Source organism: Pogona vitticeps, chromosome 4 (assembly GCF_051106095.1).
Source record: "Pogona vitticeps strain Pit_001003342236 chromosome 4, PviZW2.1, whole genome shotgun sequence".
Lineage (NCBI taxonomy): Eukaryota > Metazoa > Chordata > Lepidosauria > Squamata > Agamidae > Pogona > Pogona vitticeps.
This window is the reverse complement of record NC_135786.1, coordinates 166,636,466-166,651,228: the sequence shown is the minus strand read 5'-3', so window position 1 is coordinate 166,651,228 and position 14,763 is coordinate 166,636,466. Positions and strand designations below refer to the sequence as shown.

Sequence of the window (14,763 nt, the reverse complement as noted above, 5' to 3'; positions counted from 1 at the left end):
GTCTTTAGTTTATACATCTGTAAAACATCTGGCAGTGGCTTCAGACACTGGCTTATCACAACAAACATCTCATTTCTTGGTTTCCCTGCCATCCAAGATATGGCAGACATCTACCAGGGGGACACTCTTTTCAGTAGCAGCCCTCTGGCTCCCCCCCCCCCCGCAGAGAACTCTGCCTGATGCCCACTTTCCAGTGCAACTTAATTGCCTTTTTATTTTTTCAGGCTTTGAGGCTTCTGTCCTTTATTTTACTTCAATGCTGCTTTTACTGAATTTCAGATTGTTTTAATAATTTCTCTCTTTTTAAAAAAAAAAATACTAATTATCTGGTGGTGTTTTTAACTATGTAAGCTACTGTTATAATGCATATGCTATAAATATAATAAATAAACAAAGCAAGACAGTATATGGTTTTATTCAGTCTGAAGCTTAACATTTCTCCTGCCATTTTGATGCAATTCCTAGAAGTGAGGGAGCCCTTCTGGTTCAAGGACCAAGGTTTCCATAAATTAGATTAATGAGGAGTTTTCATAAAAGAGAGTGCATTCTTTTTAAAACTCTGCTGTTCAGAGGTTAACAGCTTTGACTGAAGCAACAGCTTTGACTGAAGCCAGGTCAAGCAGTCACAAAGAGCCATAACTCTTCAATGGTTCTAATGCTTACCTTTAAAACTTCACACTGCTCCAAGCCCGCTCTCTCCCTCCTGATTTCTTTACACCTTGTGGAATGCCAACATATCTTTTAAAAGATGTGTACATGAGGAGGGGAACTGGGCCAATTACAACTCTCCTGGAAAGCAAACACGTTTTAAAGCTATGTAAAAACCTTTAAAATAAAATTGTTTCCTCTGCTTTGATTATGTGGACTGTTTTAAAAGATGCAATTTGGGAAGCATTCCTTCAATATCCTTCTGGACTACATTGCTAATATTACACAAATGAGTTTCTGAAATAGATTTCTACTCCATTTGCTAAAAACAGCCATTTTGAAATATCTGGGGCACAAGTATTAGATGACAAGGAAGTGACCCTATCTACTCTCTGGAAATCCATACTGGCCTGTCGTGCCACCATTTGGCACTACAGTACCTCATTGGGAGGACTGTGTCATGGGTAGATTATTAAGCCTCAAGAAAAGAAATAAGCAGACTAATGTGTAACACAGCAAGCAACCTGATGGATTTGCTGCAAGTGAGCAGTGCACACCTTTACCAACAGTATTCATTCCTGGAAGAATCAAACAGATGAGAAATTCCAAATGGGATGAAAGGCAAATATAATTATGAGGTGGAGAGGAAGCATTCATAAAAGCAAACATGTTTTCCAAGTTCAAGCCTGTGCTATGGAAAGTTAGACTCAAGAAAGGCGAGACACACATTAAAGTGAAGGAAAAAGAGAAAGCCTATCTAATTAACTCTTACAGAGAATAATAAATCAGATGTGCAGGAAGAGTTCAAAAAGGTTACATCTCCACTCCAACCATCTGGTTTCAGAGCACTGAAAACCTGCTATGAATTTTTGATCAATGTGTGCAAAGCCTATGCTGACATGAAGCTGCAGGAAAAGACTGGAAGAGCCTCCACATTTCTGCACATTTGAACTTGGTCAAAGGACTGCTCACTAACTTTGGGCTACATGTGATCTTATAGACAACCAAATCCTCAAACTATTGCAGAATTTCAGCACGATTCTCATTTGAACCTCCAATGAGTGACCAAGAGACTCCAATGAGCCCACCTGCTGAGACCTAGGAGCAAAACAGGTCTTCATCTTGCTCTTTAACAGCAACCAGGAACTGCTTAACAAAGAGTTAAAGAGGAATCCCATTAAACTAACACATGCCTCACAACTGTGATACAACAGTGCTAGAGATTTTTTTTAATGCAGCATTACAGGGCACAGATATAGAATGTGTGGTCCTTAGGGCACCCTTAGTTATGGCTGATGTGAGTTCCAGGACTTTATCATCTGTCCACTCTGTTCCCTATTTGTGTGTGTATATGTGCATGTCGATTCCAACTTGGGTGACCCTTTTCACAGTTTTCCAGGTAGAGAATATTCAGAAGTGGTCCACCTTTCCCTTCTTTTGGGGGCATTCTTGCCCAGGGCCACACAGATTGGCTCTTCTCCCTGGAGGTATAGGGGGGAGTCAAACTCCCTACCTCTGGTTCTGCAGCCAGATGCCTCTCCCACTGAGCTATCCAGCCAGCATATTACCTATCTATGGGCCCTCAGAAGGAAGGAAGGAAGGAAGGAAGGAAGAAGGAAGGAAGGAAGGAAGGAAGGAAGGAAGGAAGGAAGGAAGGAAGGAAGGAAGGAGGAAGGAAGGAAGGAAGGAAGGAAGGAAGGAAGGAAGGAAGGAAGGAAGGAAGGAAGGAAGGAAAGGAAGGAAGGAAGAAGGAAGGAAGGAAGGAAGGAAGGAAGGAAGGAAGGAAGGAAGGAAGGAAGAAGGAAGGAAGGAAGGAAGGAAGGAAGGAAGGAAGGAAGGAAGGAAGGAAGGAAGGAAGGAAGGAAGGAAGGAAGGAAGGAAGGAAGGAAGGAAGGAGGAAGGAAGGAAGGAAGGAAGGAAGGAAGGAAGGAAGGAAGGAAGGAAGGAAGGAAGGAAGGAAGGAAGGAAGGAAGGAAGGAAGGAAGGAAGGAAGGAAGGAAGGAAGGAAGGAAGGAAGGAAGGAAGGAAGGAAGGAAGGAAGGAAGGAAGGAAGGAAGGAAGGAAGGAAGGAAGGAAGGAAGGAAGGAAGGAAGGAAGGAAGGAAGGAAGGAAGGAAGGAAGGAAGGAAGGAAGGAAGGAAGGAAGGAAGGAAGGAAGGAAGGAAGGAAGGAAGGAAGGAAGGAAGAAGGAAGGAAGGAAGGAAGGAAGAAGGAAGGAAGGAAGGAAGGAAGGAAGGAAGGAAGGAAGGAAGGAAGGAAGGAAGGAAGGAAGGAAGGAAGGAAGGAAGGGGAAGGAAGGAAGGAAGGAAGGAAGGAAGGAAGGAAGGAAGGAAGGAAGGAAGGAAGGAAGGAAGGAAGGAAGGAAGGAAGGAAGGAAGGAAGGAAGGAAGGAAGGAAGGAAGGAAGGAAGGAAGGAAGGAAGGAAGGAAGGAAGGAAGGAAGGAAGGAAGGAAGGAAGGAAGGAAGGAAGGAAGGAAGGAAGGAAGGAAGGAAGGAAGGAAGGAAGGAAGGAAGGAAGGAAGGAAGGAAGGAAGGAAGGAAGGAAGGAAGGAAGGAAGGAAGGAAGGAAGGAAGGAAGGAAGGAATGAAGGAAGGAAGGAAGGAAGGAAGGAAGGAAGGAAGGAAGGAAGGAAGGAAGGAAGGAAGGAAGGAAGGAAGGAAGGAAGGAAGGAAGGAAGAGAAAATAGAAAATGATGAATGGGTGATGAGCTAAATGCAGCTGTGTTCATGCCTTGTCAGTTCTGCTTTCCCTTCTACTGCAGATCCCTGTCACATCCCACAATGTTTTCCTAGCATTTAGTGGAAGTTCCACTAATAAATACAATCTACGAGTGCAGGCATACTAGTACTGTATGATGATGAAATATATGATACACAGAACGTCTGCATCCTCATATAGTTATACAACATTTTATTATATGCCACTGAAGACAGTAACATGCCCACTGCTAATTCATGGTAGAACTTAGACCTCTTTCAAACACGTATTGTGAGAAAGATAGAATAAGGTTAAGCATAGGTCAAGCTTTCAAACCATGACATCCCAAAGTACTGGAGAATACATCAGGATAGGATGTTTGGAAATTATTTCAGACACATATCGGCTTATATCTAGGGATGATATGTTTGATAATGTTCATATTATGGAGAGCAGGGAACAATGAACTGATTTTCTGGAAATTTACAGAAGGACTTGAAAGAATGTGGAAGGAGAGAAATTTGGTGTGATTCAGTACTGCTAACAAAAAGGTTAGTTCAAAATAGACAATATTTAGCTCCCAAGTTCAAAATGTTTAAAGATTAACCTACATTTCCTTAACTTTTAATGTAATCATTCAGTATCACAATAACAAAGAAAGGATGTGCACAAATAGCATAACCCCCTTCAGGCTTTATTTGTAGAAAAGGGCAGAAGTTCTAAAAGGAATTCTTTAGTTTCTTCCTTGACATTGCAATGCCTCGCCTCCCTCCTTGATGCAACATTAGTGAAATATGCAAGGTGGGAAAGTCTTGGAGCGCAGATCTTTAGAGGTAGAAGCTTGCACAGATCCTAGAACCAGTCACAGTCATGGTTCCAAGATCTGGGAAACCAACTCTGTTTTGTCTAAAGCTTCTCCATTGCAGGCAGCCAAGCACATGGATAGTGCTGGATGGGGTCAGAAAGAACCATGCTTCATTTAGGGTGGAAGTAAGGTTGGAAGTATGAAAACAACCAGAGAGACTCAAGATTTTGTACTTTCCAACCAATTTCAAGTGATTTGCTTCATCCTAAACTTTGTTTTCCTTTGCTATTTCATCATGGATCCTGATGAAATAGCAAAGGTCCCTGATGGCAAGAAAAGCTAAGCTTTTTTAATACATATATTTAATTGATAAATAATAATCAAATAATGCAGTCCAGCTTCTGATTTGCTATGCATGTACAATACTGTGAGTACTTACACTGCCTCTATACAAAGAATCCTGTGTGTAATCTGATCTCAGAGGCTGGGCTCAGCACAGATTATAATCACACCCTGACAGTTCAGACAATGAGCTGCTTCATACACATTTCCTTCCAGTCGAGGGAGCACCAGCTTTCACTTCCTTACAAAATCCAATTTACATACAATGGAATTATTTGCAACATCCTGGTTTTTCATTTCAGGTGGACACTGAAACATCAACAAGAACTAAGTATATTTACAAAGCAGAAACCAGTCCTTCTCAAGAAGGGTCTCCCATGTTTCTTGGGCACATACGGATTTTGAGAAACTTCAAGGTTATGTGAATTGTAACAAAACCTAAAACTACAATAAAACATCAAAGTCACGGAAAGGACAAGCTTCTGTAAGCATGGGGCACACTATTCTCTGCTCCAACAAAATATTTATTTCAAAAGTTAAGCCACTTGCCTCTGATCATGCATAAGTACACAATTCTAAAGTGAATTCCCTACACAATACACACATTCACTCGGAACACCTGCACAAAACACTTTTGACACACATATGAATTCGCTTTCGGCTGTTCTCTCTCCCTTCCTCTCTCTTATGTACACATACTCAGATCCGTGTACCCATTCAACCAATGTACAAACATCCTACCACACACCCCAAAAGGTCTGTAGCCACTTGAAGTTAATCCTGCTGCAAATGTACTTTAATGTATAATAAAATGTAAAATCACATTTTAGGCTTGCCCACTGCATTCTGAAACTTCAATTATGGTTATAAGTGCTATACCACAATAGGTCCCCTTGATTATCATTCACTTAATCTGATATATAGCAGCCTTTGTACAGCATTTTGTCCTTTAAACATTGTTTTCCATAGGTTAGAAGGTTTTGATTAGTCTCAGCCTCCCTCTAAATATGCATTCTACTAATGATTACTAGTTATTATAATCAAGCCTACAGGCACATCAAATCAATGGCCCTTAACACTATGAATTGCCTCAAAATTGTGGACAAGATAGTTATGTTCTTTAAGACAGTGCCTGAAGAATGTGTTGATTATTCATTTTTTAAAGTATCAATCATGTTTGAAGATAATTCTTCCAAGTGACTATTTAACTTTGAGACCCCTTGTAAATTTGACACATATTTTAGAGCACGTGTATAATACACTTTGATGTGGCTTGTACTTTACTGTGTTGAGTTCCCAAATGATAATCAAGACAATTAAGAAGCAAGTTATTTATGGAGCAAGGTTTCTGATAATAAGACCTCTTCAGGAAGCACGGAAGAATGCAGAAAAATCAAATTTAACTGTGATCTAGTTTCCAGTTATACGAGAATTCTAAAATCAAAATGACAAAATCTACTTAAATCTACTTAGTTCCTAAATTTGGGGCTAGCAATTAATTTATTATTTGGCTGGACATGATGCATTTTGACTCTAATTCAACAATCCATTGTTGCTGCAGTTTATTTTGACTGCTCTACAGCTTCACCATGTGTAGAGTACTCTCTGGGCATTTTAAAAAATAATTAAGAAATGAACACTTTGCCCCCCAGCAAGCTGGGTACTACTTTCACCAACCTTGGAAGGATGGAAGGCTGAGTCAACCTTGAGCCAGCTAACTGAACCTCTTGTGACTGAATTCAGGTCATGAGCAATGGCTTGACTGCAGTTTAACCACTACACCACAAGGCTCATTTAAATTTATATCTGTATTTCATAGAAACAACAATACACATACTCCCTTAGAATTAAATTTAATTGTGCTGCAAAATGTACACACTATTTTCTTAAATTATTAGTTCACTGTTCATAGCATACCTACCTTTTATCTTCTGCTTTTTCTTCTGCATCTATAGCTACTGCACCCTTTATTGAACTGTATTTGCATGCATTTGGTAACCCATGCTAGAGTAACAGACCTAATCCTTGGAATGGAGCAACTGGGTCCTAATATCCTCCTAATAACTGAATCACTTTTCAAAGCTTCTTTAATTTGAGAAACTGAACCCACACATAATTAGCAGACCAATACAATCATAACCACACTGAGAATACTATAGAGTAAATGATGAAGAGAAAAGTGCAACAACATTCATGCTAAATTGATGCAAGTTAGAAGCTGAAAATGTTTACTAACAATGAGGAACACAGTAATTTGATCACTAGGGGGAGGATTTCTAAGACATGTCATTTTTTTAAAACCTATGGTTGAGTTTAAGGGTAGGTTTGAATATGTTTATGAGTAATCTGGTGAGAAAGGCCAGATTAGTCATAAACATGTTTGAACTTGCTTACAGATTCAATTATTGCTTGCAGGGAAAATGTGAAATATCACTGAAATCCTCTCCCTATTGATCACTCTAATGTAAAGGGAAATGTGTTCATATAGTAGATACTGTTTGCATGGCAAACTTTGTGTCTCTCCAAATAAAACATCATTTACTGTAACCAGTCGTTCAATATTTTAAATGCTTTATTAAACACTAGCGCCAATATTTTTCCAACAATACGTTCAAAATCTGCCTTCCCAGGCTACGTACTAAATTCTACGATCTCTATCACCCTTCAGAATCCTTTATGAGATCACATCTCAGGATGACCATGCAAATACGCAGAATGGATACTCTGGAACAAAATGCAAAGTCAGAATTGCTGAGAATTCTAACTTCTCCATAGCAAGCTAATGTGTCCAGTCACCTTTGCTTGGTTGCTACTGCAGGTGGGAGCAAGTGAAGTAACCAGGACACCTATCAGCAATAGACATTTTAGCACCAAGTCCAGACTTAGCCCCTGGCTTGCTGCTTCTCTAAACACATCAGGACCTGCACACCAATCACACACTCAAGCTTGTTAAAGAACAATTAAAGCCAACTAACACGGCCTAGCCTTCTCAAATACCTCTTTACTTTTTTTTTCTTTATCAACTTTCTTGACCCAAAAAGTACGAACTGGATCCGCATTCATTGATAAACAAGTATTAACAACTGTTCTGCTGAGTAAGTGGAACACCTCTGGAAATCAGTATTTCTTTGAAAAGGAAATGCTATTCAAGCATTTTTCAATCCCTAAGGCCTGAGTTAGTTGCTTGATCTGTGGGGTGGAGAGAGGTGGGGGAGGGATAGAAAGAAAGAAAGAATCAGGGCCAGCAAATACCAATATTTCAAGAAACCTAAGCTCTTAATGACCAGGATCAGAAAAAAGGAGTACAACCGTGAAAACGAGACAGCTTGAAACAGGCCTAATCTCATGCCTGTCTGAACCTAGAAACAGAGCAGAGATTCAGTGATGCCACCAACATCGCTTCAGCTGAATTCAATCTTGCTTACACAGGGTGGTCCAGTTCCAGAGATAGAATTCCATATCCTATAGACGGATGAAATTCCTCACTTGCTGATAGCTCTGTCATAAGAAGTTATCACAGCCCTTTAACCTAACACTCCTTGCAGTAGATACCACAGAGCATGAGCTAACCGAGGGATGTCAGCAAACAGGAAAGGTTTCCTTTACATGATGTAACAGGAGCTAGCTCTCTATACATTGAAGCTAAACATTTCAAGGTTTCTGTTCTAATCAAGATTCCCTTAGCGTTTGTTTCTCTTCCATCTATCAGTCTTCTTATTTGAAATATTTACAGATACCCATTTCATTTAATCCGCCTTGATGGCAAATTATCTTTGTACTACAGTTCTCTATCAATATGCAAAGTAAACAATACGTACGCACAGGCACAGATCCCATTTTTATACCATTTAAAAGCATAGATATTAGTTTTCCATGCAGAACCTGGCTATCTTTCAGCTCAAATCACTCTCCGCAGCAGATAAACACTTTACGTACTTATCAGTAAAAGTGCACATTGTATGGTCTTGGGTGTTCCAATCAGTCTTTTCAAGTAAATTATAATAGCACATTTCCATTTTCCTCGCATAATGCTACACAGAGTCTCTACAAAATTAGTACCTCCTTTTTCATTTTCTTTCAGCATGTAAATTTTCCATATGTAGAAAGGCATTCCTCTACTAATGGCAAAGAGATCAAATTCAAACGATCATTTCCTTTAGTCCCCAGTAGTCAAGGGAAGCCATAAAAACTCCCTAGACTTATTAACACCTGGAAAGGAAGTCTAGAAGTAGCACATTAATTTGCGTAGCAAAAATTGATGCCCCTGCAGGGATTCCAACCAAATAGGAAACGTGTATCCTTACTGATCACAAATACAACTGTTGCACCATAATAACTCATCCATCATGTGTGTGAGCACATAGATTTCTGACACAGGAGATTTTTTTTGTGGGTCACTATTTTCCTTACTCCCGCCAACCTAGCGGTTCAAAAGCATGCAAATGCGAGTAGATAAATAGGGACCACCTCGGTGGGAAGATAACAGCGTTCCATGTCTAAGTCGCACTGGCCATGTGACCACGGAAGATTGTCTTCAGACAAACGCTGGCTCTATGGCTTGGAAACGGGGATGAGCACCGCCCCCTAGAGTCGAACACGACTGGACAAAAATTGTCAAGGGGAACCTTTACCTTATTTTCCTTAGCTAACTTGTGCCTTCCCATCCCAGAGAAAGGAAAACCAATTTGGGGAGTGAAAAGTGCAAGGGGAAGGAGAACAGGAGAGAAAACTCATCATGGGTTCAGTATGAAGAAGCCAAGCAGTTCACCAACCACTCAGTATTCCAAGGACTCAGGTAAATTTCCAAGTCATACACATACTTCTTGTCACTCATTTTTGAGTCAAAGAAGTTGCATATAAATATTTTACAGTGCATTTTTTATTCCTACCCATTTAAATCAATGCCTCAGAAGTATCTCAGAATTTATTGATTTAATTCCCATTTAAATCAATATATTCTGAGATACTTCTAGACTTAGATATTGTTACATACAGCACTGATGTTACCTGTCTGTCATGGGTTTGGAGGGAAAGTTCCATCCTATGGGGAGTGGAAGGCGGGACATCAGGAGGAGGGGCTGTACTGTATATATATGTGATGCGTGTGTGGTGAGAGAGACACACTGAGAGACACTGAGAGATGCTGAGAGACACTGGGATGTGACGAAGCAGCAGCTGGGAAGAAGAAGCTGTTGTGGGAGTCTGTGTGTCAGACAGGGTACTTCTGTGTGTCAGAGTACCAACCTGATAGGTTCAGGTGTCTGTTGGTTAGCCAGAACTGATAGGTTCAGGGTCTGTGCTTCAAGTTAAGGGTTCTGTGTGAACCAAACTGTATGCTTGTATGAGTGAGAATAAGCCACGTTACTTTATCTATTCACCTGATTGTTTATTTTTCCCTGCGTGTATTTAAATAAACCTTATTCTTTTTATTGTTTAAAAATCCATCCCTGGTCTGTGTGACTTCTTACAGGGAATGGTTGGTGGCAGCTTAGTGTAACTGTGTGGCAGATCCCAGTAGGTCTGGGATTGTCACATTGATTGGTGTCCAGCGTGTGGGATACGACTGGTCCAGTTGTCCAGTGGTCCAGCAAAGCCTTGGCAAGTGTGCCCAGAGCAAGGGGGGTCTAGTCAGGGACAGTCTGAGGCGCGTAGGTAATCTTCTAGGTGTACCTCACGGGGAGGTGCGCTAGTAGAAGAACGTGCCAACTGGGGAGACTTAGATTAAGGTGCTCTGAGGCAGCCTGGTTTTGGCGGGAAAAAGCTGAGGCAAAACTGCGTAGCAACAGTGAGCTAGCTTGCCAGCTGAGAGGCCCAGCAGAGGGGGGTAGGCTCTGACTCGATACTGTTGCAAGTTAGTGCTGAAGAACAGCAGCAATCTCTAGGGAGAGCTGGTTCTGAGGCAAAAAGGAAAAAAGTGGTCGTTTTATTTTGAGGCTTGACTTTTAAAGCAGCCTGTTCTGAGGGGGGATTATGCCCTTGACTCGAAGCCAGATGGCCGAAATGAGTGAAGTGAAAGACCCCCAGATTGACCAAGGTTCTGAGGATGAATTTGGCTCAGTGCAGGGTGACAGCACAGTAGAGCAGAACCCAGAACTTAGAAAATTGCTCATAGCCCAACAGCATGAACTGAGGATGAGGCAATTTGAAATGGAGGAAAGGGAAAGAGAAGGAAGGGAAAGAGAGAAACAGCGGCAATTTGAAATAGAGAGATTGGAAAGAGAAGAAAGATTAGAGAGAGAGAGAATGGAAATGGAGAGGGAGAGAGAGAAAATTGCTCTGGAAAAAGAAAGAATGGCCTTTGAATTAAGAAAACTGGAACTGATGAACCAGAACAATAATAATAATAGGGATTCTGAGGGAGGCCAATTGTCTAAGGCTGACCTGAAGAAATTCCCTGTGTACCACAAGGGAGATTGTCCTGAGGTGTTCTTTTCCTTAGTGGAAAGAGCGTTTGTGGACTTCTCAGTGAGGGAAACTGAGAAGATGACCATCATGCGATCTTTAATCAGTGGTAGCCTGGCTGAGGTCTATGCCGAGATGCCTGAGGAACTGATGAAAGATTTTGCAGAGTTTAAAAAACTGGTGTTTGCCAGACATGGGATAAATGCAGAGCAGCTGAGACAAAGATTCAGGTCCCTCACCAAGAAACCAGAACAGACTTTTACCCAAGTGGGGGCCCAATTGGTGAGGCTGCTTGAGAAATGGCTATCGCAGGAAGGAACAGAGACCTATGAGCAGCTTAAAGACTTGATAGCACTGGAACAGTTCTATTCAGTCCTGCATGGGGAATTGAAATTCCAGGTGAGGGAAAGGAAACCGAGGTCTGTGGCAGAAGCCGCAGAGATCGCAGATTTTATTTCCCAAATAAGAAAGCCCTTGGGTGAGGGGAAATCTGTAGGTAAACCCAAAGAAACCTACAGCAAGTACTCTCAGGGACCAGGGAAAAGCCAGCAAGGGGGAGGGGCCCATGGTGAAGGGAAGCCCTCAGACATGAAACTAAGACCTCAGATTTTGGAGGGAAAACCAAAACAAGATGAGAGAGAATCAAAATACACCAGAAAATGTTATTTCTGTCAGGGAAAGGGTCATCTAATCTCAGAGTGTGAGAAATTAAAGCAGCTAAAAGGAATGGTGCCTCAGAATTCTAGTGGGACCAAGCCAAAAGCTGTGTTCTGTGTCCAGAAAGAGCAAGGCTCAGTGTCACTGAGGGAGCCTGTTGCCATGGCTACTCAGTCTGGAACAGCTACCTCTGCTGATCAGGCTGAGGAAAATGGTCCTCTTGTGGAGGTAAAGCGCTGCTTGCTGGTAAAAACAGATTCCCAGTTGTTTGAGACAGCCGGGGTGGACGTAGGAATACTTGACCGTCAGTATAGGGGGCTGCGGGACACTTGTTCCCAGGTAACCCTGTGCCATCCAGATATCATCCCTAGGGAGTTTATAATCCCAAATGAGAGCATGAAGGTGGCAGGGATTGAGGGGCAGGTAATCTCTCTGCCAGTAGCAGAGGTACCTGTCAACTTTCAAGGCTGGAGGGGAGATTGGCGGATAGCGATTTCATCGACTCTGCCAGCAGCCGTGCTCGTGGGAAATGACCTGGCTGAACATGTGAAACGGGTGCTAGTGATTACACGCTCACAAGCCACCACGGGGACAGTTCAGGGGGGTAATGATGAGCCAGAGACGGAAGCAGAGGGGAGTTCAGAAGCTGTGGTGGAAACCTTAACCACAGACAGCAGATTTGGACAGGAGCAAAAGGCAGACGCCACTCTCCAAAAGTGTTTTGAACAGGTGACTGACGCCCAGCTAACACCTGAAACCCCAGTGAGATTTCTGGAGAAAAAGGGGATTTTATATGGAGAGACCCTGAGGAATATCTCAAAAGGGGGAGATGGGATCAGAAGTCAGCTGGTGGTACCTGAAAAGTATCGCCCCATGATCTTAAAAAGGGGTCACTCTGACATGTTTGCTGCACACTTAGGGGTGAAAGGGCCCCTTGATTTGATCAAACAAAATTGGGAGCAGATCACCCAGGATGACCCACAAGACGTTGTGACTTACATAGACACCTTGATGAATGACCTAAGGAGAAATCTAGAGCTGGCAGCAGAAAACCTGCAAGCTCAGAAGGTCAGACAGAAAACATGGTATGACCACAAAGCTAGAGAGAGGCACTTTGACCCAGGGGAGGAAGTGCTTTGGCTTAGGCCCTGCAGAGAGAACAAACTGCAGCTCAAATGGGCAGGACCATATAGGGTCATTTCCAAGATGTCAGACCTGAACTACCTTATAGAGCAGGAGGAGAACCAAGCAAGGAGGGTGGTTCATGTGAACGCCCTAAAACCCTACTATCGAGGGGAACAGAGGGTTTTATTCGCGATAAAAGCAGCTGAGAGTGAGGAAGCTGAATTACCCTTCTGGGAGGGTAGAGGGGAAGTAAAATACAACCCAGAGGAGGTAAAGATCAGTCCTGCACTCACCCAAGACCAGCAGCAAGAACTAAAAATGCTGCTTAGTAAATATCAACAGGTGTTTTCCAACAAGCCGGGGATAGTGAAGGGAGTGATGCATCGGATCCACACAGGGGATGCACCCCCGCAGGCAGTATCCCCATACCGAGTAACGGGACCCTATAGGGACAAGGTGCGGAAGGAGCTGGACGAGATGCTGAGGGAGAACATAATCGTCCCCTCTTCTAGTCCTTGGTCCTCTCCGATAGTCCTTGTGGACAAGCCTGATGGGAGCATTAGGTTTTGTGTCGATTACAGGAAATTAAACCGTGTAACCACTCCTGATGCCTACCCAATGCCCAGGCTAGACAACCTGATTGAAACCATAGGGGGTTGTCGGTTCATCTCATCATTGGACCTGGTAAAGGGATATTGGCAATTAAGAATTGATCCCAGGGATCAAGAAAAGACTGCCTTTTGCAGCCCTTTTGGTCTCTATGAGTTTCGAGTCCTGAGCTTTGGTCTCAGAAATGCACCAGCCACATTCCAAAGGCTGATGGACCAGACCTTGGCAGGGCTCAGTGACTTTACAGTGGCCTACATTGACGACATAGGGATCTTCAGTAATACCTGGGAAGATCACCTGATACACCTGGAGTTAGTGCTGCAGAGGTTAAGTGCAGCAGGGCTAACAGTAAAGGCCAGCAAGTGTCAGCTGGGTAGCCCAGAAATAAAATACTTGGGTCACATGGTAGGGGGAGGAGTGATAAAACCCCTGGAGGCCAAAATAGAAGCAGTTCGTGATTGGCCTAGACCCAACACCAAGAAAAAGGTCAAATCATTTCTTGGGTTGGTGGGCTACTACAGAAAGTTCATCCCGAGGTTTAGCGAGATTGCGGCTCCGCTGACCGATCTGACGAGGAAGAAGGCTGATGACCGCATCCCGTGGACCAGCGACTGTGAGGCGGCGTTCCAGAGGTTGAAGGAGGCGTTAATCAACTATCCTGTCCTGCGTGCTCCAGACTTCGACCGGGAGTTCATCATCTACACCGATGCGTCTAACAGCGGGGTAGGAGCGGTTCTGTGCCAGGAGGATGAGAATGGTGACCAGCATCCAGTGTCCTACCTGAGTAGGAAACTTCAAAAAGATGAGAGACATTTGGCAACCGTGGAGAAGGAGTGTTTGGCCATAGTCTACGCGATCCAGAAGGCCAAGCCTTACATCTGGGGAAGACATTTTATTCTGTGTACTGACCATTCACCATTGCAATGGTTAAAGACAATGAAAACCCACAATAGCAAACTTATGAGGTGGGCTTTAAATCTACAGGACTATGACTTTGAAGTGAAGGTGGTCAGAGGGTCAGTGAACTGTGTTGCTGACGCCTTGTCAAGAAGACCTGAAGAATGAAGACGGCGAAAGAACATGGACTATGTGTATATAATGAGGACAAAAAAGTTAAATGTACCTGTGTTTTTTTTGAATTTGGTTTGTAAGAATAAAGGTAAATTGATGTAATGTATATGGTAAATGTTTAAATGCCTAATTGCTATGGTTGACTTAGAATGTAAGTATAAGTAAGTATGATATTGTATGTATAACTGTTGTTGTGTGTTTTATCCAGGTTGTTTTTTGGTGAAAAGCACGTTAGCTTTCCCCCTACAAAACAACTTATAAAGAGGGGAGGTGTTACATACAGCACTGATGTTACCTGTCTGTCATGGGTTTGGAGGGAAAGTTCCATCCTATGGGGAGTGGAAGGCGGGACATCAGGAGGAGGGGCTGTACTGTATATATATGTGATGCGTGTGTGGTGAGAGAGA

At 42.7% G+C, this 14,763-nt stretch overlaps 1 protein-coding gene across 13 annotated transcripts in view; it reads right to left on the bottom strand.

Annotated features, from left to right (window-relative positions):
* Positions 1–14,763, bottom strand: part of LOC110072917 (uncharacterized) — a 303,684-nt gene that overhangs the window by 184,931 nt on the left and 103,990 nt on the right. The gene's annotated exons all lie outside the window — the stretch shown is intronic.